This window comes from Apium graveolens, chromosome 5 (assembly GCF_009905375.1).
Source record: "Apium graveolens cultivar Ventura chromosome 5, ASM990537v1, whole genome shotgun sequence".
NCBI classification, from domain to species: domain Eukaryota; kingdom Viridiplantae; phylum Streptophyta; class Magnoliopsida; order Apiales; family Apiaceae; genus Apium; species Apium graveolens.
The window spans coordinates 64897678-64924448 of NC_133651.1; the positions used below are offsets into that span (position 1 = coordinate 64897678).

The window sequence follows — 26771 nt, forward strand, 5'->3', positions numbered from 1 at the left end:
GGCTCTGTTCTTATGGCAAGATAAGGTGATAAATATGATGAAGAGGAGAGGAGAGCCTTTGTTAGTACTAGTAATATGGTGGAGGATGTTCTGTCAATAAATAGCACAATATGAAGACCAGAGGAATGACATAAAGTCAGCATATAGTCAGCCACTGGTGCTATATGTCAGTAACTCTGGAGGCACCATTAGACACCAGCTTTCACCTTTTTATGCACTTGCAAATATGTTCCTATCTGAGAATTGTAAATTTTCCTTTATCTTTACCTTCTGGTGTAATACCATAATGTCAAAGAAAAATGATAATAAAAATAGTTTAATACAATTTCATATGTGAACTTGCAATCTTGCATACATCCAAGTATTATAGTTATATAAAATATTTGTATGCATCGAAATTTACTTTGAGGACATATAAAATTTTGAGATTGCCTTGGAACATTATTTGCTTCACAAGGTAGAAGCAATAGTTCGCGTACACAAATTAACAACAACTTAATCCAATGTATTATTCCCCCAGACTTTCTAGAGGTAAAAAAGCTCTCTTCAAGATTTCAACTCAACTATATTTATGAGCTGGTTTGATATTTACATGTTACTCAAATTATTTAATATCTCTGCACACAATAATTTTCTTAATTATGAATCTTCGCATCTAAACAAACAGGAGTTCATAATATCGGAAAGGTCTTTATATTGGCCTCGGGTGTGCACGAAGATGAAGTCCTGCTTTGATTTGAAGAATCATCATGGTCCTGTAGGTTAAACTTCGGTTCCTCTCATCATCAGCTAGTTTAAAGCAAAAATTATGCAGAAGAGCATGGAGACTATCTTCATCTGCCGATAAGCAAAGTCTTTCCCTAGGAAAATTCTTGGACCAGCCTATGCAAAAAAAGGTCCATGTCTTGTTAGTCATGATCAAGTATGCATTATGCATTATGTTAGATATATTTGATAATGTTATGTGTAATATGATTTGTGTTTAGTTTTCAGATCTTACCTAACAGGACAAATCTGTACTTAACTAGAAATCATCACTTATACTGAAGACAGAACTTAAGTTATCAGAACTTAAGTTATCAGAAGATATTTATCAGGAGATTATATCAGGACTTAAGAAACTTTCAGATAAGGCAGGCGGCTGATTGAAAAGAAAGAAGATCGAGACTAAGACAGGAAGAAATATGCATGTAGAAGGAATTCTATGAAGAATAGAATAACTGGAAGAAAAGATAACTAGTTGATATATTTTAGGAAGCAGAATTGTAAGTCATATGTCATAGCCTATTTGTATATTCGAGGATTCAACTCAACTCAAATAAGAATGTAATAAGTAAATAGTGGATCGACCGTCAGAGAGATCTCGCAAAGTAATATCTGTCAAAGGATTCAGAAACAAGGTTCATCTACAGACTTGAGGAATTAATTCACTGGAAGAAGTTCAAGAAATTGATCATGCCTCAGTGATATAAATCAAGATTGTGGATTTAATCAAGTGACAGAGATCTCGTCAGAGTATAATTAATTACAAGGATTTAGTCTGAAAAAAATCAAGAGTATCAAAGTCAAGACATGAAGAAACGTCACGAAAGTTAGTCACTCATGAACCAGACAGTACATCGAGTGTCAACGTTGAAGTGGTGGAATTGATTCATAATTCTCAGTGATTTTCAGAAGATATTCAGAAGATTGGTTGCTGCTCAGGGTTAATATTAATTCTCTATTAATTAATTAAGTCATATAATTTAATTAAGAAAATAAATTTAATCTGCAAAGATTAATTTATTTGATTAATTAAATTAATTGATTAATTAATTCAGAATTAATATTAAGGTTTTTCAGAATTTTTAATTGGTTAAAATCTGTTTTAATTCTAAAAAGACAACTGATTGTATTAGTATGACAATCAGTATGACAATCAATAGTCATACCGAAAGTCATGCTAATTCAGTTGATTGTCTTACCAGAATTATTATTAGAATAAAATTACTTATTAATTCAGCAAAAAACAATCTGTTTGAACTACTATGACAATCGGTATGACAATTGATTGTCATACCGAAAGTCTTGCTAGTTCATTCTGATTGTCTTGCTAGTTCTAAGGATAGTCCTACCGATTGTCTTGCTGAGCTCAGGATTGTCTTGCCAGTTCAATTCTATTCTGTTGATTAAAAAGAAGCAGACAAGCAGCAGTTCAATTATCCATCCAATATACAAGTCAAAACAAGAACAGAGCAGAAAAGAAAAAGAAAACAAATATTTCATCCTTCATCTGCAAACTTCAAGATTAAATTTCTAGATTGTAAAGTTAAATTCAATCAACTAGAAATCTTTATCTTGTTCTTGTATAACAATCTAGCGGATCAAAATCCCTAGAACTTAATCTCAAATTACGTTTAGCATTTGATTCTAATTATTGCAAAAATAGAAAAAGTTCATGTCGAATTTATTCTAGATTTGTGATAATTGATTTGAGATTAATACCTTGTAATCGATACAGTTATTGTAACAACTTTCAAGTTTAATAATATTTTTATTTAACTTGAATTTTGTTTCACATTTTTATTCCGCATTTATTCGATTATTTGGTACTGTTTGTATTCAACCCCCCCTTCTACAAACACATTGGGACCTAACAATTGGTATCAGAGCCTTCTGATTAACGAACAAATCAAGATCCTAGACTTTTGTGATTTTTCAACTCCTTGAATTTTTATTTATTCAAAAATTCATAATGACTTCACATAAAGTTGGAACCGTTAAAATTCCACAATTTGATAAAGAGAATTATATCATGTGGAAGAAGAAGATGCTATTATTTTTACAAGTTGCAAATCCCAAATATTCAAACTTGTTAAAGAAGGGTATAAAAACTCCGATGGTTATTGAACCGGAGGTAATAATAGATGGTGTGGTGACTACTAAAGCTAGAACCTATCCAAAAGAGCCCGAAGATTTTACTCCTGCTGAGAAGGAAGAAGCCTCCTTGGATGCCAGCCTTCAATTAATATTAATTGATTCCCTTGATCCCTTGATGAACATACATGTGATAAACTGTAAAAATTCTAAACACATGTGGGAAACTATTGAGGTAATTAATGAAGGCACAGAGGAAGTTAGGGAGAACAAGTTGGAAATCCTAACCTCTGAATATGAACATTTCAAATCAAATCCAGGAGAAGGAATTACTGAAGTGTTTGAGAGGTACAATGCGTTGATCAACAACCTGAACATCAATGGAAAGTATTATTCAATCAGGGAGGTCAACAAAAAGTTCCTTTTAACACTGCCAGCTCATCTTGAACATAGAATCACTGCCATTAGAGAAGCTAGAGATCTGAGTGAGATTTCTTTGGACAGGCTCTATGGAGTGTTAAAAACTTATGAGTTGGAGCAGATTCAACAGAAGGAAGTCTACGGGAAGGATAGAATGGTCAGCACATCTAATGCACTTGTAGCTGAAGGTCAACAACAACAACAATCTCAACAGTTAGAAAGAATGGTACAGTTTTCCAAGGGTGAGGAAAATGAGTTAGTAGCAGAATATGATCCTCCTACTACAAATCAATCAAGTGATGATTTTTATTCCTTGGAAGAGCTGGAGCAATTGGAAGATGAATCAATGGCCCAAATTGTCAAGAGATTCTCCCATGTCAGATTCAAGAGGAATCCCAAGCTTAAGTACAAGTCCAACTACAACAAATTCCAGAAAGGTGGATCTTCATCCTCTAACACCAGCAGTGGTGGATACAAAACAGGGATGGTTGATCGGAGCACCATCAGATGCTATAACTGCAATGAGTTGAGACACTTTGCCACAGAATGTAGGAAGCCAAAGCAAGTAAGAAAGAACTCTGAAAGGGCTTATCTGGCAAAGGGAAGAAGCTGGGATGATACTGACAGTGAAGATGAAGATGAAGGAAATCTTGCTCTTATGGCTATTGATGGAAAAGCTTCATCGTCAAGAATAGAGGTAAAACTTTCTGATGCTGAAATGGTTTATCATCTAAGAGGTAACTTAGATTGTGCACGTCGTGATAATGAACTGTTAAGTTTACAGATCACAGACCTTGAGAAAGAGGTCAATGAATTAAGACTTGTGCACATTAATCAAGACAAATTAAAAGAACAAGTATCTTTTCTAGAGAATAGAGTTGACTGTTATAGAAAACTCGAAACTATTCTCAAAGACAAGATCACCGGTCTTGAGACTAAGGTTAGAGCCTACTTCAATTCTTGTTCGAAGGCTAAAGAGTTCTACAGTAAGCAAGCTGTTAATCAAACATCTGGAATAGGTTATGATTACAATGCTGCTATTGGAGAATTAGGCATAAACTCCCCTCCTCATGTCTGTGCTAAAGGGAGGGAAGTACCACATGTGCTTAAGGGTGTTGATGAACCCCTCTATAAAGCATCAATTGCTGAACCATTTGATGCGACCTCTTCTGTTATTCAAGAAGAAATACGTGCTGAAGATCTTGCTAATGAGAAGGTTGTTTCCAAGTCAAGTGTGTCGAAAGTTCCAGTCAAAGTTGTGAAAGCAACTGAGACTAACTCAGACACACATGAGTTGGATAACAAAAATGCCATGTCTACCATGCATAAATTACCTACTGTTAATCACTCTCATAAAGCATGTGGTGTTTCTAATTGTATGTCTTGTGCTTTTAATATGATGTATGCTTATTTTAATGGTAAGCATGTGTCTAATGATAAGACTACTCCTCGTCAGCATGTGAATAACAAGAAACATGATAGGTGTAAGACTGCTAGTCCTTCTAAGGCTAGAAAGGAGACATTTGTGCCTAAGCTTAAACAGAAATTTGTTAAGGCTGTTTACAAGGTCAAATGTTCAGTCATTGAGGATGTTGAGACCATTAAAATTAAAAATGTTGTTTTGCCTGACAAAGGAAAATTCTATAAGTGTGCCGGGCCCAACCAAGTTTGGGTTCCGAAGAAGGTCTAATCCATTTGTAGTGCAGGGCATTAAACAGATGTAACCGGTAGTGTGGATTCTTGACAGTGGATCATCAAGACATATAACCGGAGATAGAGCCCTGCTATCAAATGTGGTTGAGAAAGCTGGCCCCCTGGTTACCTTTGGAGATAACATCAAAGGTTTATCTGAGGGATATGGCTGTTTGCAAGCTGGGAATGTTATCATTGAAAATTTTGTATAGTGTGCTAGGTTATTATCAGGAAGCATCATCTAACATATAGCACCAGTGACGAGACTTGAGAATATTATGACATATCAGGCACCTGCTGCACATTACACTTGGAATTGGACTCTAGTAAGATGTGTACAAGTGTACTCCTGGTTGGTGAGTCAAAAGAGGAAGTCAATGCACCATAGTTCATGGACTTTGCAGTTGCAGATCTATTGGACTATGCAATCTCTTCTTCACAATCTCACTTCAGGTTGGTATGAACTAGTATACTGCTCAAGCAATCGTCAATGACATGGTATGACACTCTAACTGCAGTTACAGTTTTATATGAATAAGTAGAGTCGTCATATTTATAACTATCTTATCACTAGGCACAATCATATTGTTTTATATGTGCAGTGGTATATTGATTATGCAACATAACAATTAGTATCTAAAGTACTTGACAAGTATCGGTCAATGATATGTTGTTAACATTATGTTGCAGATATTTGGAAGCTTTTGACATGAATGAGAATTACTTAGACTTTACCCTAAGTGATCAATGTTTTATCAAAAACTCATTCATATTGAAATACAAAATCAAACTTCTTTCTACATTAGTGGTTTCTTATTTCATGTAAAATCTTTTGAAATCACTAGTGTAAATCATTTTCTCTCTATTACCATATGTTCTGTGGTACAGGTTCAGTCTCCAATGACTTTCTTTCATTGACAGTCATGAGGTTGAAAACCCACAACATCTATCCCAGACTGTAAAGACAAACACAAAAACAGAACCAACCAACACTCTCTTACCACTAAATGTAGTATGAATGAGCGTGAGGGAGATAGTGCCTTAGTGCACCACATAAGGAAGGTTCTGTAGTCAACCCAATAGCTCTGTCTCCTACATAGATGAGTAGTATTTAAACCAAGACAACTGCTAGCCCCCATACATCTTCTCAAAAAGATGTAATGGCTGAAAAGGCACAAAAACAGTTACTAGATTCATTCTCTCAACATGGTGCGTCTATTGAAATTTGCCTGTCGGCCAAGATATCCGATGTAGTGTCACCATTTCAAACATAAACAATTCTTGATGCACAAGGAAATGTTACACACACAAAGGATGAGTTGACGGAAACAAGAGTTTCGACCATTTTAAGGTCAGATTCGATTGTTTAAGGTTCGTTAATGGACCAATTGCCTTTACAGGTGTTAGGAGAGGATACTGATCCAAAAGCCATATGTCAGTGGTCAGTGTCTACCTCCCCAGGCTTAAATCCCCTGGATGCATCTGCGGATAGTGGATCTGACATAGGTGCAGATCGACAACTTGTTGACAATGATTCAGATATAACCTGATGAGTCACAAGGAAATGTCTTCACAGACATTAGAAGGGAACTTTGATCTTTATGCTAAATTCTTTGGATCATTGTTTACCTTCCCAGAATTCAAATCTGGAACCCTAAAAGGGAAACTAGTAACTTGTAAATTATGACTCAGATTCATCTGACGAGTTTAACAAGGATGGGGATTTGTGAACTCCCATTGCACCACCTGTGACCTCCTTAAGGATGGCTAAGGTGATTTTCCTTGCAGGTACAGCTGGAATATGGAGCTATGAGAGGAGTGATACACTTGTGAGAAAGAGTGTAAACACGAGTGGAGAGAAGAGTGAAACTCATGTGAGGTACACTAAACAGAATCACACACTCACAGTGAGGAAGAAAGAGAAACTACTTGTTATTTCTTTTCCAACCAAGTGAATATGAGAACTCCTTCAGACGACGGCATACATTCCTTCTTTAAGGGGGAGATAAAAGCTTAAGTAATAGTTTGGAGAATTCCTCAACTAAGGGGGAGAAATAGCAGGGAGGAAGAAAAAGATCCTACATGTACACTACACCACACCATTGTTGTTTGTAACTACGGATCCTATTGTACGGGAGAGGTGGTAAACACAAGGTGATTTTCTAGTAAGGGAAGAAGCTGTTAGGGGAGTACCATTAGTTTTTATCTGCGGATCCTATTGTACGGGAGAGGTGGTAAACGAAGGTGATCTTCTTTAATCAGTTGATTCTCATAGGGGGAGAAGCAAGACAGATATCCGCTTCTTAACAGGAAATATGGTTGTACAAATGAAGATGGAACTACTTGAAGATATGTTCAGTCTAGAGGAACATCTACTTGGAATCTGGAAAATGTTAAATGTCATCCAGAACTTTTCTACTATTTACTTTGCATTTCTGTTTATATCTTTTTCTTATTTGTTAGTTGAGTTATCCTCTAGGTATTTGTGTGTTATTATCTAACAAACAAATAGGGGGAGATTGTAAGTCATATGTCATAGCCTATTTGTATATTCGAGGATTCAACTCAACTCAAATAAGAATGTAATAAGTAAATAGTGGATCGACCGTCAGAGAGATCTCGCAAAGTAATATCTGTCAAAGGATTCAGAAACAAGGTTCATCTACAGACTTGAGAAATTAATTCACTGGAAGAAGTTCAAGAAATTGATCATGCCTCAGTGATATAAATCAAGATTGTGGATTTAATCAAGTGACAGAGATCTCGTCAGAGTATAATTAATTACAAGGATTTAGTCTGAAGAAAATCAAGAGTATCAAAGTCAAGACATGAAGAAACGTCACGAAAGTTAGTCACTCATGAACCAGACAGTACATCGAGTGTCAACGTTGAAGTGGTGGAATTGATTCATAATTCTCAGTGATTTTCAGAAGATATTCAGAAGATTGGTTGCTGCTCAGGGTTAATATTAATTCTCTATTAATTAATTAAGTCATATAATTTAATTAAGAAAATAAATTAAATCTGCAAAGATTAATTTATTTGATTAATTAAATTAATTGATTAATTAATTCAGAATTAATATTAAGGTTTTTCAGAATTTTTAATTGGTTAGAATCTGTTTTAATTCTAAAAAGACAACTGATTGTATTAGTATGACAATCAGTATGACAATCAATAGTCATACCGAAAGTCATGCTAATTCAGTTGATTGTCTTACCAGAATTATTATTAGAATAAAATCACTTATTAATTCAGCAAAAAACAATCTGTTTGAACTACTATGACAATCGGTATGACAATTGATTGTCATACCGAAAGTCTTGCTAGTTCATTCTGATTGTCTTGCTAGTTCTAAGGATAGTCCTACCGATTGTCTTGCTGAGCTCAGGATTGTCTTGCCAGTTCAATTCTATTCTGTTGATTAAAAAAAAGCAGACAAGCAGCAGTTCAATTATCCATCCAATATACAAGTCAAAACAAGAACAGAGCAGAAAAGAAAAAGAAAACAAATATTTCATCCTTCATCTGCAAACTTCAAGATTAAATTTCTAGATTGTAAAGTTAAATTCAATCAACTAGAAATCTTTATCTTGTTCTTGTATAACAATCTAGCGGATCAAAATCCCTAGAACTTAATCTCAAATTGCGTTTAGCATTTGATTCTAATTATTGCAAAAATAGAAAAAGTTGATGTCGAATTTATTCTAGATTTGTGATAATTGATTTGAGATTAATACCTTGTAATCGATACAGTTATTGTAACACCTTTCAAGTTTAATAATATTTTTATTTAACTTGAATTTTGTTTCACATTTTTATTCCGCATTTATTCGATTATTTGGTACTGTTTGTATTCAACCCCCCCTTCTACAAACACATTGGGACCTAACAAGAATTATATTCCATATCAATTAGAACATTATCTTGTAACTGTGTAGTATATAAACACATACATAGGGTTTACACTATAAGTGTTATCATTATCGAGAATATTATTCATTGTAACCCTAGCAGCTCTCGTGATATTTGTTCATCACTGAGAGAGGACAGTTCCATACTGTAACATAATTTATTACTTTGAATAAAGTCTGTTTTCTGTTACTTGTGTTATTAGAATTCGATTTGATTGTGCTATACACTGTATTCACCCCCCTCTACAGTGTGTGTGACCTAACAAGTGGTATCAGAGCCTATCTGATAACACACAAACAGTTTAAGATCCAAAAACAATCATGTCTGAAGCAGAAACTCCAACCAAGCCCACCAAAACTGAAGAACCACCAAAGACACAAATCCATAGTCGATATGAGACTATTAGAGTTCCCATATTGAAACCGTCTGAATTTCCCATATGGAAGGTGACGATGACTATGTTTCTGGAAGTTACAGATCCAGAATATCTTGACAGAATCAAGGAAGGACCTCACAATCCAACAAAGCTCGCTGTTACAGTTGCAGGTGAAACAGCAAAGTCTGTACCAAAGGAGAAGAGTGATTACACTGCTGAAGATATCGCTTCAATTTCTAAGGATGCGAAGGTACGACACTTGCTGCATAGTGCCATTGATAATGTAATGTCAAACAGGGTAATTAACTGCAAGACTGCAAAGGAGATATGGGATGCTCTGGAAACAAGATGTCAGGGAACTGATTCGATTAAGAAGAACAGGAAGACAATACTCACTCAAGAGTATGAACACTTTGACTCAAAGCCAAATGAGTCATTGACTGATTTATATGACAGATTTGTCAAGCTCTTGAATGATTTGTCACTGGTTGATAAGGAATATGATCTTGAAGATTCAAACCTTAAATTCCTGTTAGCTCTTCCTGAAAGCTGGGATTTGAAGGCAACAACTATAAGAGACAACTATAATGTTGATGAAACAACTCTTGATGAAATTTATGTGATGCTCAAGACTCATGAACTTGAGATGGAACAAATAAGCAAGAGGAATGGAAGAAAGTCAATGACAGTTGCCTTTGTGGCTGAGGAGGAAAGTCTCAAAGTTGCTGCCTCAAAGAAAGGCAAGGGAAAGGCTCTCATCACAAAGTCTGATACTGAGTCATCAAGTTCTGATAGTGATGATGACTCAGAAACTGAAAGTATACATGAGATGGACCCTGATGAGGAGATGATGAAGCTGTGTGCTCTTATGGTGAAAGGAATCACAAAGATTGCATACAGGAAATTCAGGAGAGTAAAGAAGTTTTCCAAGAAAGGTGCAAGTTCTGATAAGAAAGGTTTCAGAAAATCTGAAGGAAAAGGAGGAAAGTCTGACATAGGAGATTACTCAAATGTTAAATGCTACAACTGTGGTGAGAAATGCCACATATCTCCTGATTGCAGAAAAGGGAAAAGTGACAAAGGCAAGGCTCTTGTCACAAAGAAGAAAAGCTGGTCAGATGCTTCAGATTCTGAGGATGAGGAAAACTATGCCTTGATGGCAAATGCTGATAGCAGTTCTGAGACTGCTGACTTAAAGGTACCTCAAACTACTTAAGCCTTTCATACTGATGATATTATTGAGTTGAGAAGATATCTTAAGACCATGTTCATTAGTTATAAAGATCAAACATTAACATGTGAAAGATTAACTTCTGAAAATCTTGCTTATAAAAAGAGGAATGATTATTTAGAAAAGGAGTTAGTTATGTTCCATCAAACTCAGAGAGATAGAGATGATGCTTTCTATGTTAGAGATGAAGTGCTAAAAATGAATGAATCTTTAAAAACTGAGTTAGAAAAGGAAAGAGAGATTATCGGGACTTGGACTAACTCTGGTAAAGCAACTCAGGATATTCTTAGTAGTGGAAACTGGAAAGAGGGCTTAGGTTATGAAGATGATAAGAACAGTAAGGGAACTGTAGAAACTGGGCCTATAGTTGTTAAACAAAAACCAAAGGTAAATCCTGTTAAGTTTGTAACTGCAAAGTCTGATATTGAGAAATCAGAAGTTAAGGAGAAATTAACTTCTGACAAACCTAAACAGGATAAGCCAACTGAAGTTAACATAGGCTTAATGACTAAGAAGCATCTTAAGCATAAGCCGAAAGATGTTAAAAATGTACACAAGGTAAAACCACCTAGGAAAAATAGGAATGGAAAGGAAGGTGTGAACAAAAGTAACAATTATAAGCCTGTTCCTAATGCTCCTAGAAAAATATGTCATAACTGTGGAAATTTTAACCATCTGGCTTCTTTTTGTAGGAAGAATAAGAACATTAACTCCTTACCCTCAAAGTCAGGAGTTAAGAGTCAGTCTGTTAGATATAAGCCACAAAATCCTTGTTTTCATTGTGGTAGTTTATGAAATTCCATTTATACTTGTAAGGAATATCATAGTCTTTACTATGATTATTATCAAATAAAACCTTCTTTAAAGAAAGTTAGCATTATTCCTTCTAGTGTAAGTTCTGATGCAAAGTCTGATATTGCAAATTCTGATAAGAAAACTGTTAACATAAACTCTGATGCTAAATCCACTGCAAATGTTAACAAACTTAATAAGGACAAAAGATCCAAGCAAGTCTGGGTCCTTAAAACTAATCATTAGTGGTCTATGTGATCGCATGGCAACAGGAAGAACATCCTAGTTCTGGACAGTGGATGTTCAGGATATATGACTGGAAATAAAGCCCTGCTATCAGACTTTGTGGAGAAAGCTGGCCCAGGTGTTTCTTATGGAGATGACAATATGGGAAAAACTCTGGGATATGGCAATATCAATCTTGGGAATGTCATCATTGAAAAAGTAGCTCTGGTCTCAGGACTTAAACACAATCTGTTGAGTGTTAGTCAAATCTGTGACAGAGGTTATCATGTGTATTTATTTGAAGAACACTGTGAAGTTGTAAGAAAATCTACAGGCAAAGTTGTTCTGAAAGGATACATGCATGGTAACATTTATGAAGCCAAGCTTTCAACAAGTACTGATGGTTCTGCAATCTATCTGTTAAGTAGAGCATCAATTGAAGAAAGCTGGGATTGGCACAAGAAACTCTCTCATTTAAATTTTAATAATATAAATGAACTAGTCAAGAAAGATCTTGTGAGAGGACTTCCAAAATCAGTATTTGCTCCTGATGGCCTTTGTGACTCATGTCAGAAGGCAAAACAAAGAAAATCTTCATTCAAGAGCAAGACTGAATCATCGATTCTTGAGCCTTATCACCTACTACATGTTGATCTATTTGGTCCAGTTAATGTCATGTCTATTGCAAAGAAGAAATATGCTATGGTCATAGTGGATGAGTTCACCAGATACACATGGGTGTATTTCTTGCACACAAAAAGTAAAACTGCATCTGTCTTGATTGATCATGTCAAGCAACTGGATAAATTGGTCAAAGACTCTGTGAAAATCATAAGAAGTGATAATGACACTGAGTTCAAGAATTTGATTATGAAAGAGTTCTGCAAAGACCATGGAATAAAGCAGGAATTTTCTGCTCCTGGAACTCCACAGCAAAATGGAGTTGTTGAAAGAAAGAATAGAACTCTTATTGAAGTTGCACGAACTATGCTTGATGAAGCAAAGTTGCCAACCTACTTTTGGGCTGAAGCTGTGCAGACTGCTTGTTTTACTCAGAATGCTACACTCATCAACAAGCATGGAAAAACACCATATGAGATGGTGAAGAAAAAGAAGCCAAATTTGAAGTATTTTCATGTATTTGGATGCAAGTGTTTTGTTCTTAAGACTCATCCCGAACAGCTATCCAAATTTGATCTAAAAGCTGATGAAGGAATTTTTGTTGGATATCCACTTTCCACAAAAGCCTTCAGAGTCTACAATTTAAGAACAATGGTTGTCATGGAATCTATCAATGTCTCTTTTGATGATAAGAAGATTACTGGACTTGAAGATTTCAATGATCATGATCAGCTGAGATTCGAAAATGAAGTTTTAAATTCTGATTCTGTAAATCCTGACAGTCTAAATCCTGATACTATAAACTCTGATGGATTAAACTCTGATGTTATTGAAACTGTGGTGACTACGCCAAAGGAAAATGCACCTGTGCAGGGGGAGCATACTGAAGATACAACCACATCTCAAGAAGCATCAGATTCTACAACAGGCTCTTCAAGTTCTGATTCATCAAGTTCTGATGGGCCAAGTTCTAATAATTCTGGAAACTCATGTTCTGATATTTCTGGAAACTCAAATAAAGAAGGATCCAACTCAGAGAGCATAATTTCAGGGGGAGCATCAGAAAATGTTGATGGAGACAACATGGATTATGGGGGAGCATCTAGTTCTAGAGATAACCTTCCATCTGCAAGGAAGTGGACTAAAGCACATACACCTGACTTAATTATTCGAAATCCTGATGCAGGTGTCAGAACTAGAACATCTACATCAAATGAATGTCTCTATCATTCTTTTTTATCTCAGACTGAACCAAAAAAGTGGAAGAAGCTCTTCAAGATGCTGATTGGGTGCAAGCAATGCAGGAAGAGTTAAATGAATTTGAAAGAAATAAAGTCTGGACCCTAGTGCCAAGACCAAAGAACAGGTCTGTTGTTGGTACAAAGTGGGTGTTCAGAAATAAAACTGACAGTGATGGCATAATTACAAGGAATAAAGCAAGGCTGGTTGCAAAAGGATACTCTCAACAGGAGGGAATTGATTATGATGAAACATTTGCAGCAGTTGCTAGATTGGAAGCCATAAGGATATTTTTGGCTTATGCTGCTCACAAGAAGTTTAAAGTCTTTCAAATGGATGTGAAAAGTACTTTTCTTAATGGAGAATTGGAAGATGAAGTATATGTTAAACAACCTCCAGGCTTTGTAGATTCTAAATTTCCAAATCATGTCTATAGGCTTGATAAAGCGCACTTTATGGCCTTAAGCAAGCTCCAAAATCATGGTATGAGACATTAGCTCAGTTTCTTCTAGAAAGTGGATTTAACAGAGGGACTATTGACAAAACACTGTTCTACCTCAACAATGGAAATGACTTACTTTTGGTGTAAATATATGTTGATGATATCATTTATGGTTCTACAAATGATAGACTTTGTAAGAAGTTTTCTAAGCTGATGCAGTCAAGATATCAAATGAGTATGATGGGAGAACTTAACTATTTTCTGGGCCTTCAAGTCAAGCAGAATGAAGAAGGAACTTTTATTAGTCAATCTAAGTACACCAGAAATTTGTTGAAGAAATTTGGAGTGCAAGATTATTCAAGTGCATCCACTCCTATGGCTACTGCAACAAAGTTGGATAAGGATACTGGTAAATCAGTAGATATTACTGATTACAGAGGTATGATTGGTTCACTACTCTATTTAACTGCAAGTAGACCTGATATCATGTATGCTACCTGTCTTTGTGTAAGATTTCAAGCAGATTCAAGAGAACCTCACTTAATAGTTGTGAAAAGAATTTTCAAGTATCTTAAGGATACAGCTGATCTGTGATTGTGGTATCCTAGAGAATTAGACTTTAAGCTAATAGGTTACTCAGATGGAGATTTTGCAGGATGTAAAATTGACAGGAAAAGCACAAGTGGAAGCTGCCAATTTCTTGGAGGCAGATTGGTTTCTTGGTTTAGCAAGAAATAGAAGTCAATTTCTACATCAACTGCGGAAGCAAAATACATTGCTTCAGGAAGCTGTTCTGCACATATTCTTTGGATGAAGAATCAGTTACTGGATTATGGGTTAGAATTTTCTAAAATCCCTATTTACTGTGATAATCAAAGTGCTATTGCTATGACAGGTAATCCAGTTCAATACTCAATGACAAAGCACATCAGCATTAGGTACCACTACATAAGGGAACATGTGGATGAAGGTACAGTGGAATTGCATTTTGTTCCAACAGATCAACAACTAGCAGATATCTTCACAAAACCACTGTGTGAAGCTACTTTTACAAGATTGGTAAATGAACTTGGAATGGTTTCAGGTTCTTTCTCTAAATCTGCTTAGTTTATGTTCTGATACATCAGACTTTATGATCAGTATTTACAGATATTACTATCTTTGTGTATTCTGTGCTTAAATTGAAATTTTCTTAAGTGTTGATTGTTGTCTGATGTGAATACTAAACTCTGATAGTGATATGAATATTTCAGTGACTATTCAATCCAATGAGGATAACTGTGCTAGATGCTGACCTAGTAGTCTTTAATATACTAAAAATCCCATGTATGAAGTAATTGTTTATGAGGAAATCTTTTAACATAAGCAAATTCTGATATTGAGCTTAGTTAAGTTTACTTTGTGTATCTTATTACTAAGTCAAAAACTAGAATAGTGCTTCTTATCTGTTAAGTTCTGATGTTAGTAAATCTGCTGGATGTACTAAGTGCTGATAAGCCTCACTTATCAAAAGAAAAAGAAATAAAAATCAGGTACTCCTTTGAGATTTAGAGTAAAAATGTGGAAGGGAAGACCCAAGTGCATTGCTGGCATTAAGTAATATGCATTAGAAAAGCAAAATTTTTTTTTTCTTGGTGACTTTTCACACTCTATGATTACTGGAGAAATACTCTGATAACAGGATAAATTCTGATAAGCAGTCGTGACTCACTTACACTGAGAAGCCACTGTAAAATGGAATTTCAAAAGATGCATAAAATGAGCACAAAATAGTTGAGGTGGACTCATGCATGAACTCATTCAATAGTAGGCTTCCGAACAATGCCAGATTTTGAGCAAAGTTCTTAGTTATGCCTTATTTCTAAGATGTACTAAAGTGAATCAGACTTTACTCTTTGTCTGATATTTAACTTAATGCACACACTTACACTCCTTATGAATGATGAAAATTACTGTGGTGATAAATTTTGTTTTAGATGAACAGTTTATGTGTCAGATTGCATAAATTCCGAGGACAAGTTCTGATGGAAGTTCTGATGATTAAGTTCTGATGTAACCATATCAGTATTTATGTGAAGAATTACATGAATAAATATTCACTTTTCGAGTTAAGGAGCCATATTCTGATGACTTTTAAATCCTGATAATAATCAAGTTCTGATGCTGACGTGGCAATATTTATTTACTTGGTTTATTTTTGGTCATTACTTGAACGATAATATTTTTACAGAATATTGGTTAATGTGAGATAAAACAGTCATAATCATTATGGGTTAGTGGTTAACGTGTATGTCCTGCAAAACTGCATGTGCACGGTAATTATTTCTTATTTTACATGCCCATTAACTCTTGTTCTAACCGTTTACTGATTGTTCACATGGTGCCAGGTGTAAAGTGTATCCCATGCTTCAAAAATACAACTGATGAGTGGAGAGAGTATATATATGAGAGATAAAAGATTTTCTAATCTTTTACTTACTTTTCTATTCTAAATCTCTTTTATTTTTTTTTCTCTCTCTCTCTCTCTTATTTTCTGAAGTTGTTTTCTCTCATGACTTTTTACAAACACTTTGCAAACATACTCTTATTCACTTAATTTCTTACAGAGATGGCACCAAAAGACGTAATTTTTGATGGAGCTAAGTTTGTTCCTAATAACTTCTCCGCTATTCTTAGCAAGTCAGAAGCCCAATCATAACTTCACTTCATTCAGGACTTTCTTGCTAGTTCTGATATTGGGTACGCTCTGACCGAACCTGATGCAGTCTCTGGTACTCAAGTGCTGGAGTTCTGGAGAAGCGGAGTATATGATGATGGTGGTGCTCAAGGGTCCCCAAGTATTATTTTTTCATTAGGGGAGGATGATCATGTCGTGACATTGACTACGGTTCGACAAGCACTGCAGCTTCCTGAGAAAACATGATGGCCAGTATGGGGTATGAGAGGACATTGACAAAGCTTGGTCAGTTGAAGAGATCTTACATAAGGAGGGAATGGAGTTTCTTCTTTGACTGCATAACCAAGGCTTTTGCAAACAAATGTTCTAATTTCGATGCAATCCCCATATTCAGCCAACAAATCGGGTATGCTCTCATTAACCAAACTGATTTTGATTATGCAAGTGCTGTCCTAGGTTTTATTGGGGATAGAATGACAGAAGACAGAAATACTGTTTACTTTGCTAGATTCTGTCAGCTTATCTATAGTTTTTGTTGTGATGATAAGCCCCAATCATCTAGTGAATTAATTTCATCATTCGGACTAGCTAAAAGAGCATTTAATGACTTATTATCTACTGATAATAAGAAGGCTGTGTTAAGACCCCTCCGAGTTCCTTTATCTGTCAAACAAGCCTTAATAACCTATGATCCAGTTAAATACACTGAACTATATCCTGATGTCCAACCATCAGAACCTCAACCATCAGCACCTACCACCTCTACACGAACACCTCCAACTTCTCAACCTCAACCCTCAGATCCTACAGTGAAGCCTTCATCTTCCAAACCCAAGAGGACTAAGAAAGTACCTCAGACTCAACAGAAGAGAAGAAGAATTATCCTGCGAGATGAATCAGATACTGAGGAACAGGTTCCAATATCAGAATCTGTTGTTGTAGAAGCTGAGAAGGTTTCTTCTCAGAAAGATATTATAACTGGGAGTTCTAGGCCCCTCAAAAGGCTTAGAAAGTTAAATTCTGATGCTACAGCTCCTACAGTGTCTCCACCTTTGAAGAAGTTAAAGAAACAAAGAGCTCACAGGGACATAGTTGAGTCAGATTCAGAGGATGTAGTGGAAGCAGCTAAGGAAGGGGATCAGGAATCTCTGATCTCAACATAACCAATTGTTATTGAATCACTTCAATCTACACAACCTGAAACTGCTCAAGACAGAATACCTACACCTCCTATGTCACCTATAGTTGATCCAGTACATACTGAAGAACCAGGTACAAGTGCTAAAATTGATATTCATAACTTGATTGTGCCTGAAGTTTTGTACTTGGAAGCTCCACCAATTCAACTCACTCCACCAACAACATCAATTTTGGATGTTGATCAGAACCTGGCTGCATATCAGAATTTAGAGGATGATGTTGAAGCCTTCATAGCCTCACATACTGCTATTTTATCAGAGGATGCTGATACTGCAGGATCTGCAAGTTCTGATGCTGCCAATGAAGAAACTACTGGTGAAGCTGCTGCTAATTTAGATGCTGATGCAGCTGGTCCATTAGGACATGCACCTCAACAAACAGTTAATAAAGCTGATCTAATCAAGAAGTTTGTTACGGAAGCACCAAGGTCAAGGAAAAGGATTTTCATCAAGTAAAGCTAGAATTACAAGTCAAGGAACAAGTTCTGATACTGGGAGAAGAATAAGTTCTGATACTGGTAAAAGGATAAGTTCTGGTGAACATCTGAAACTTGATGAAGAAATTTTAAAGCAGTTATTTCTTAAAGAAAATCCAGGAATGGACTTTGAGAGTCTAAAGGAAGAAGAAGCTAGACTCAAAGCAGAAGGTGTCAAGACAAAATCTAACGCTTCTGTTGTTGAAAAGAAATTTCCAAAGCCTAAAGGTATTGTGATAAAGGAAAGAACAAATTCTGAGGCAACCAAAGCCAAATCACAAGTGGAAATTGATCCAAGGTCCAAGGGCAAAGAAAAAGTTGATGAACCTGTAAAGGTTTATATGCCAGTCATGGATGAAGAGATAACTGAAAATGAAGAAGATGCTAGTCTTACTCTGATTTTAAAGAAGATTTTTCAAACAACCTCTGACATGGCTCATGTTGTTCAGAGTCAAGATGTAGTAAGTTCTGATATGACAGGGAAGAAAGCAACCTCTAACATAGCTCAAGTTGGCTTGATATCAAAAGATAAGGAAAAGGAAACCTCTGACATTGCTCATGTTAAACCTTCAAAGATACTCCTACCAGGATTCACCAAAGCTAAACAGACTCAATCTTTGAAGACTGCAACAAGTGGTTTTGAAGCAAGAGTTGTTACAGGAAAGGAAGTAAGAGATAAATCTGGATTGGGTAGTTCTGATGAAAGAAGAGTACACAACACTACCAATGATCCAACTTCCTTAAGTGAACCAGGTGTTGGAGCAACTCCTGAAAGATTGAATCGACTTGAATCTGTACAAATGGTTTACCATACCTTTTTGAAAGAACATATCTTGTTATATTTTATGACAGATGGAAGGGTATACCATATTAGGAAGAATGCTATACCACTGAAGTATTTTAAGGAACTGGAACATGTTCTATTCCTACTTCAAGTGAAAGACAGATTAACAGATAGTGCTGCAGGTTATTTAAAGTCTCAAATTCAAAGACAAAAGAAGCTTTATTCTGTAAATTCTGACAGCACATACTGTCCCAAGTACAGAGATCACAAAGGTGATATTGTCGAAATGAAGCCTAACTCTGCTAAGATCATAACTACTTTTCTGGGTTATAAGGCTGTGGAATTCAATTTAGGGTCTGACAAGGCATATCTGATCAGACTAGATCAGGAGATAAGAAAAGCTAAGATAAATGATCTCAGAGCAACTATTTTTCAAACTGGTGAAGATACAGATGAATTGATAAATGCTAAAAGGAGGATGGTCAATGAACTTGAATATGCTGAGAGATGTTTGTTGAAGAACTATCTCAGAACAACTCCTGATATCAAAGAGATCAGAAATTGAAGCCAAGTCAAAGATCTATAACTACTTCAATTCTGAAAGTATATACAGACTGAAGCTGTTATCAAACCTTAAGATGGTAAAGCTGAAAGGAATGTAAGTTGTAGTTATCTAGTCAAATTCTCATGCATTTGTACTTAATGTTTTTGACATCATCAAATATCTGTTGAACTTGTATATTATGCTAATTTACAAGTTAGGGGAGATTGTTAGATATATTTGATAATGTCATGTGTAATATGATTTGTGTTTAGTTTTCAAATCTTACCTAACAGGACAAATCTGTACTTAACTGGAAATCAGCACTTATACTGAAGACATAACTTAAGATATGAGAACTTAAGTTATCAGAACTTAAGTTATCAGAAGATATTTATCAGGAGATAATATGAGGATTTAAGAGACTTTCAGATAAGGCAGGCGACTGATTAAAAGGAAAGAAGATCGAGACTAAGACAGGAAGAAATATGCATGTATAAGGAATTCTATGAAGAATAGAATACTTGGAAGAAAAGATAACTAGTTGATATATTTTAGGAAGCAGAATTATATTCCATATCAATTAGAACATTATCTTGTAACTGTGTAGTATATAAACACATGCATAGGGTTTACACTATAAATGTTATCATTATTGAAAATATTATTCTTTGTAACCCTAGCTGTTACGACCGACATTTTGTGTAATATTATTTGTGAACTTTGTATAATATTAGAGCCGATTATAAATATGCGTAGTGATTGTACGTTTGTGTGAATTGAATTTGCTACGTTATAAATTGCTTTATGTAGATTATAAATTTTTCAAAGCAAAGAGTTTTATTATTTGCCTTTATTTTTGATTTATAAGGAATATTCTATACATTGGAAAATTTTCTTTTAAAAATTATTTCATTCATAAATTTCAAAAGTGATCTCATAAAATTTTTAAAAATCCAAGTTATTTTATGGTAAAACTTTTATAATTTTTGAATTATTAATTTTATTTATAAAAATTATTCTTTACAACTAATTGTTTATTTAATTTGCATTTTAATCTTTTGCCCATGCATGCAAATCACTTCTAATTCAAGTCAAGGGCACTACAGTCAATAACAACCCCACTAACTCACATTTTGTTAACCAAATTACCACATTAACCTTGCATGCAAAATGGCCTAACTTTAGCTAGAGGTTATTTTATGTTAAGTATCTTCCATGAGTTGCATTTTATATTTTTATTTGCATGTCGGTATTCTAGGGCATGGATAATCTCCACTCCTGTTGAGGCACTATTTTAGGATGTTGATGCACTAGGTTTGCTTTGGTAAAGGTTTGATGCTTGGTTAATAAGTGGGAGTTAAGGTGGAAAGGGTTTGGTTAGTGTTTGCATTTTTCCAGAATTTTGCACTAGTTTGTGGGGAAGTTTTGATTGGGCATTTGTTGTGCACTTTGAGGCCCAAGCCACCAGAAGCTAGAACTAGGAGTATATAATATATTTTAGGTATTTTTTGGAGGTTTGTAAGACTTGTGGTAAGGTGCACGAGTGGAATCACAAAATCTGTCTAGCAGGGGACAGTTTTGTTGCAACTAAGAAATGAGAAGTTTTGACCATGTCATAGGTAGGCCCTCATTAGGCCCTGTTGGGCCTTAGTTAGAGGGAGTGTCAGAGGAGTTTTTCCAGCCATGGTTCATAGGATTTGAGTTAGAATAATGTGTCACAAGTTAGTTTAAGTCAGGACCTTTTCTTCCCATAAAAACAGGGGATCCATGGACTTTAAGCTTAGGCCTAGGGAGGCCCAAGCTAGGCCCTTGAGCCACATCAAGTTTGAGAGTTGCCTTATGATCAGAAGAGTCTAGTGTAGAAGTTTTGGAGGTAAACTTGAAGTGTAAGAGTATCAATTGCACCCAAGAAACCTTAGATGTCATTCTGAAATTTACCATAATAAGCACTTTCACTTACGACATAGTTTTAGAGCACTTATGAGTGAGGCCTAGGTTGACAACTATAGTTGCAAGATAGCATAAAGCCAGTAGAGTGAAAGACCCAAGTAAGGGTCAATAGGATTTGGATGGTTTAGTAAAGGCACATCGTGTTAGGAAGCCAAAATTTGGAGATTTTGTCTAGTTTAGCGATCGAGTGACTTAAGATGTGGAGCGAGATCATCCAAGCCTAGTGTTGCAATATGGTGTGTGTGATATTATTTGGTACTTAAATATGGTATGTGAGTATATGTGGCTATATGTACTACTATATTTATAAGGTGATTATAAATTGCGTGCATATAGGCCTAAGTGCCATTTGTGTTTAATTTCGGTAGGATCTCGAGATGAGGGTAAACTTGCCATAAAGGTCGAGTAAAGCTTCCAGTTGCTCCTACTTTCCAGTCCAGTCCAGCCTTTCTCAAGGCAAGTGATTCAACCTGCTTTTTAGTTTACACTGCGAATGTGTGATAACTCGTTCCTATATATATGATGCGAGTATCCTGATTTATCTTATTATACCTGAACGAAGTGATTCTCAAATTTATCTTCGTATTATATATAAATGCCATGAACCCTCAAGTATTTATTGCAAGTAGATCAAAAGTCATACCATGCTAGTATACCAAAGTAATTGTGATGCCATGATAAAATAGAGATTTGTTATAATACTTTATTGATCCTTTTGATTAACATGCTATTTATTCCTGAGAAATCTTGATATTTTGCCCTGATGCTTTGATTCAACTCTTGTAAGAACCTCGATAGACACTTTATCTTGATACCTAAAAGCCAGTTATTCCTAACACATGATACCCTGTTATACTTCAAATTAATGCTCACCTTCTTTGTATTTTAATACCTATACCTTATCTGGAACCATTACCTTAAGCCTAATAAGGCTTTGTTCTTTCATATTATCCGATAGCCTTGCTAAATCTCCTTGTCAAAGTCCTTGTAAATAGAAACCTTTCAATTACCCTGATAGAGCAAAGTCTAGTGGATCATGGCCCTGAGATTTAGTGAACATATTTCCAGTGTTTCAAAGTTGATCTATAATCCCTTAATAAAGATGTTTATTGTTTAAGAAATTTATTATCAATCGACATCAATTTTTGAAATGAATAAAAATTTGGATTTTCAGTCCCAAAGGGGGATAAATGTTTCTTTAAATAGTGGATTTGGACTGAGACGCAAGTCCTTTCCACACTTAAATGGTAGGCTTAAAAGTTGCCTAGGGATCCCATTAATGTTTTAGAACCCAGCGAGGTTCGGGATTACTTCGCGGCTGATCACCGGCTGTAATCCGTAGCGTCATAAAATGGTTTTTTATTATGAAATGATTTTGGAAATGTTTTGATACAAATAAATGATGCCATCACCCCGAAGTTTATCTCTTGTAATTATTAGCTCTATCTTCACATTGTCATTCTTTTATATATCTCGAATTATGTTCTATACCGTATTATTTAGCACTTGTTGAGCATTTGGCTCACTACTTGCTTTCATCCTGATATTACAGCTAGCAGCTATGGTTAGATTCAAGCAGACAGCACATAAGACTTGTGATGCCAATGCGTATGTTCGAGCTCAGGTAGAATAAGAGATAGTTTTGTGTGAGGACTCGATATTAAAACCAGTTGTAATAGTTAATAGTGTTGGGCTGTTCCAAACCCTAAACTGTAAGATCTTGGATTCGGTTGTATTTACTTTCTTTTATCTATCGTAATAGTTTTATATTATGTATTGTTAAGTTGGGAGTATGACAGGTTTTGGTATCAGAGCTACGGTTTAGAGTCCCTGGACAACCCAAATAGGTTATAGGATATATGTATAAGTTATAGATATTATGCGAGAGAGTAGGTTAAGTAAATTTATTATTAATACTCCTCTTATATATCAATGTATGGTTTGTCAGCAAAGGGCGCACTCCTCATCATCCTCTGGGTCGGATGACACTATTGCTTTCTCCGTGTATGCTGAGTTGAGGCGCGAATTTGACATGCTTCAGGGCAAGTATGACCGACTGATAGACCGATTGAAGAACATGTATCCGGACAACCGAAACTATGAAGGGAAGCCTAAGGACTAGATGACTGCGAGGCTTGAGACTTTGGTTCAGTACGTCAACACTAAGCTTGAGGAGATGCCATCGCACCGAGACCGTACCAGCCAGTATATCATCCAGATTGTTGCGAATGAGCTCCAGAGTATTGTGAAGACGCTTCGAGAGGAGAAGACTACCAAACCCTGTTCCGATGGAGTGGAGCCTTAGTTCTTTCCATTATCTACCTTTCATGTTGTTGTATTATCGGAATATGTAGAACTCCCTGTTGTTCCTTTAAATAAGCATGTTATTCCTAAATTCAGACCTTATTCTAATCTTGATGTATTGTGACCTTAAATTTCAATGCACTATCGTTCCGTTTGCTTTCAATTATTTATTTTACGCCTTTATATGCATCACCCTATTTATTTAATTTGAAACTTGACCTCATATGTGAACAAGAATGCCATGCGACACCCTCGAATTATTTCATTATTCATACCTGTTTTGACGTAACTCTTATTTCAGGATCATGGCACCCAAAAAGAAGAACCCAACAACCACGTCCACCACAGATCCAAATATTCTTCGATTACTGGAAACCTTACAATAGCAAACAAACGCTATAGCTCAAAAACAACTAACTCTTCAACAACAATTTGAAAACCAGGATAACCGTGAACCACACCAACCACCTGATCCACCAGTACCACCTCGACAAGTTGTTACTTTCAAGGCTTTTCAAAATGTGAATCCACCTGCATTTCATGATACCACTGATCCCATAATAGCAAACACATGGATTAAGGAAATCGAAAGAGCTTTTGAATTGGTATAGTTAGGGGACGATCAGAAGACACCATATGCTACTTACTTCCTGAAGGGAAAAGTCATCTATTGGCGGGATTCAGTAAAAGCTATGGAAGTGAATCAACAAGTTTATTGGGAAAGGTTTAAGAAGTTATTCTGGAAAAGTATTACCCTAAGTACATGCAGAATCAGATGGAGCTTAAATTTCTTGAATTAAAGCAAGGGAGTATGTCTGTACTGGAGTATGAGAAGAAGTTCACAGAGTTGTCAAGGTTTGTGATGAAGTATACCAGTAGTGAGGAGGAAAAAGCAAATAGATTCCAACAAGGATTAGAGTCTGGGATCAGAGATAGAGTGGCTATGTTTGAGCTTGATACTTATGTAGGCGTAGTGCAGAAGGCTGCTCTGATTGAGAGTAATGGGATGCAATCAAGGAAGGAAATGGATAACAAGAAGAGAAAGGTTTCATTCTATGGAGAAAAGTCCGAAGCAGGAAATTCACAAGACAGGAATATGAAGAAGATTGGATTCCATAAAGGCGGAAATTTTCAAAAGAAGGGAAATTTGAGTAAAAGACAAGAATCAAAGGGGAACAACCAGGCAAGCCAAGGACAAGTTGGAGAAAATAGATTTCAGAGACCAGAATGCAAACATTATGGAAGAAGGCACCCCGAAGTGTGTATTAAGCTGAGCATGACATGCTATAGGTGCAGCCAGAAGGGACATTTGGCAAACGAGTGTAAGATGCCAAAGCCGGGAGTTACATGCTACAAGTGTGGAAAGAATGGACACATAGCTAGGGAGTGCAAGTCAACTGGACCAATCAAAGCTCTGATGAACGTGGCAAGTACCAGTGCAAGCGTGCCAGTTGAGGTATTGGCCTTACCTCCACCACCTACAACAACTCCGCAAGCAACAACAAGGACATTTGATTTAAAAATGAAGGACGCTGTTCAGAATTCTGAGGTGATAGCAGGTACACTTTTACTAAATAATGTTGAAGCTAAAGTATTGATTGATTCGGGAGTGATGAGATCTTTCATATCAGAAAATTTTGTTGATAAACTTCAATGTGATAAAATGGTTATGAACGAGGTAGTAAATGTGGTAATTGCGAACCAAGAGAAGATTCCTGTGAGTCAACTCTGTCCAAAGTGCGAGATTGATATTTCGGGGTATAAATTTTCAGCCGACTTGATACTCTTCAAGTTGGGAGAGTTCGATATAATTTTAGGCATGGATTGGTTAGGGAAGAATAACGCCCAGATTAATTGTAAGTCCAAGAAGGTGTATTTAAAGTCGAAGAGTGGAGAGAAAGTAGTATTTAAGGGACAGAGGCAAGAGCAACTGTTTCTTACAATCGTTCAGGCTAAGAAGTTACTTAGGAAAGGTTGCGAGTCATTCCTAGCTTATGTAGTGGATTCAGAAAAGGACAACCCCAGCATAGAAGATATTCCCGTAGTCAATGAATTCCCAGATGTGTTTCCAGACGAACTACCAGGCTTACCACCAAATCGACAAATCGAGTTCGAGATCAATCTTGCTCCGGGCACAGAACCAGTTTCGAAGGCCCCATATAGGATGGCACCAGTAGAAATAAAAGAGTTGGCGAGCCAGCTACAAGAATTGTTGGACAAAGGAGTGATACATCCAAGTACGTTGCCATGGGGAGCACCTGTTCTGTTCGTAAAGAAGAAAGATGGAAGTATGCAGTTATGTATAGATTATCGGGAGTTGAATAAGGTGATGATTAAGAACCGTTACCCGCTACCAAGAATAGATGACCTATTTGATCAACTGAAATGAGCAAAGTGCTTTTCAAAGTTTGACTTGAGATCAGGATACCATCAATTAAAGATCAAAGAAGAAGATATTTCAAAGACAGCATTCAGGACCAGATACAGACATTATGAATTCTTAGTAATGCCTTTTGGATTGACTAACGCCCCGACAACATTTATAGATCTGATGAATCGGGTATTTAAAAAATATTTGGACAAGTTCGTAGTGGTGTTCATTGATGACATCCTTATTTATTCAAAGTCAGAAGAAGAACATAAGCAGCATCTATGGATAGCATTGGAGATACTTCAACAAGAGAAGTTGTATGCCAAGTTTTCTAAATGTGAGTTTTGGTTAAAGGAAGTTCAATTTTTGGGACACATCATTGGAGATGAAGGAGTTAAAGTAGATCCGGTAAAGATGGAGGCGATTATGAGTTGGGAAAGGCCAAAGACACCTACGGAAGTGCAAAGTTTTCTAGGATTGGCGGGGTATTATAGAAGATTTGTCAAGGATTTTTTGAAAATCGTCACGCCATTGACTAAGTTAACCAGGAAGAATCAGAAGTTCGAATGGAATGCAGAATGTGAGGATAGCTTTCAAGAGTTGAAGCAGAGGTTGGTAACAGCTCCGGTGTTGGTACTACCAGACGACCAAGGAAAC

General features: G+C 36.1%; 1 pseudogene; it reads right to left on the reverse strand.

Moving 5' to 3' along the window:
* Positions 1-545: 545 nt before the first annotated feature.
* Positions 546-26771, reverse strand: part of LOC141660130 (cytochrome P450 704C1-like) — a 43354-nt pseudogene continuing 17128 nt past the window's right edge.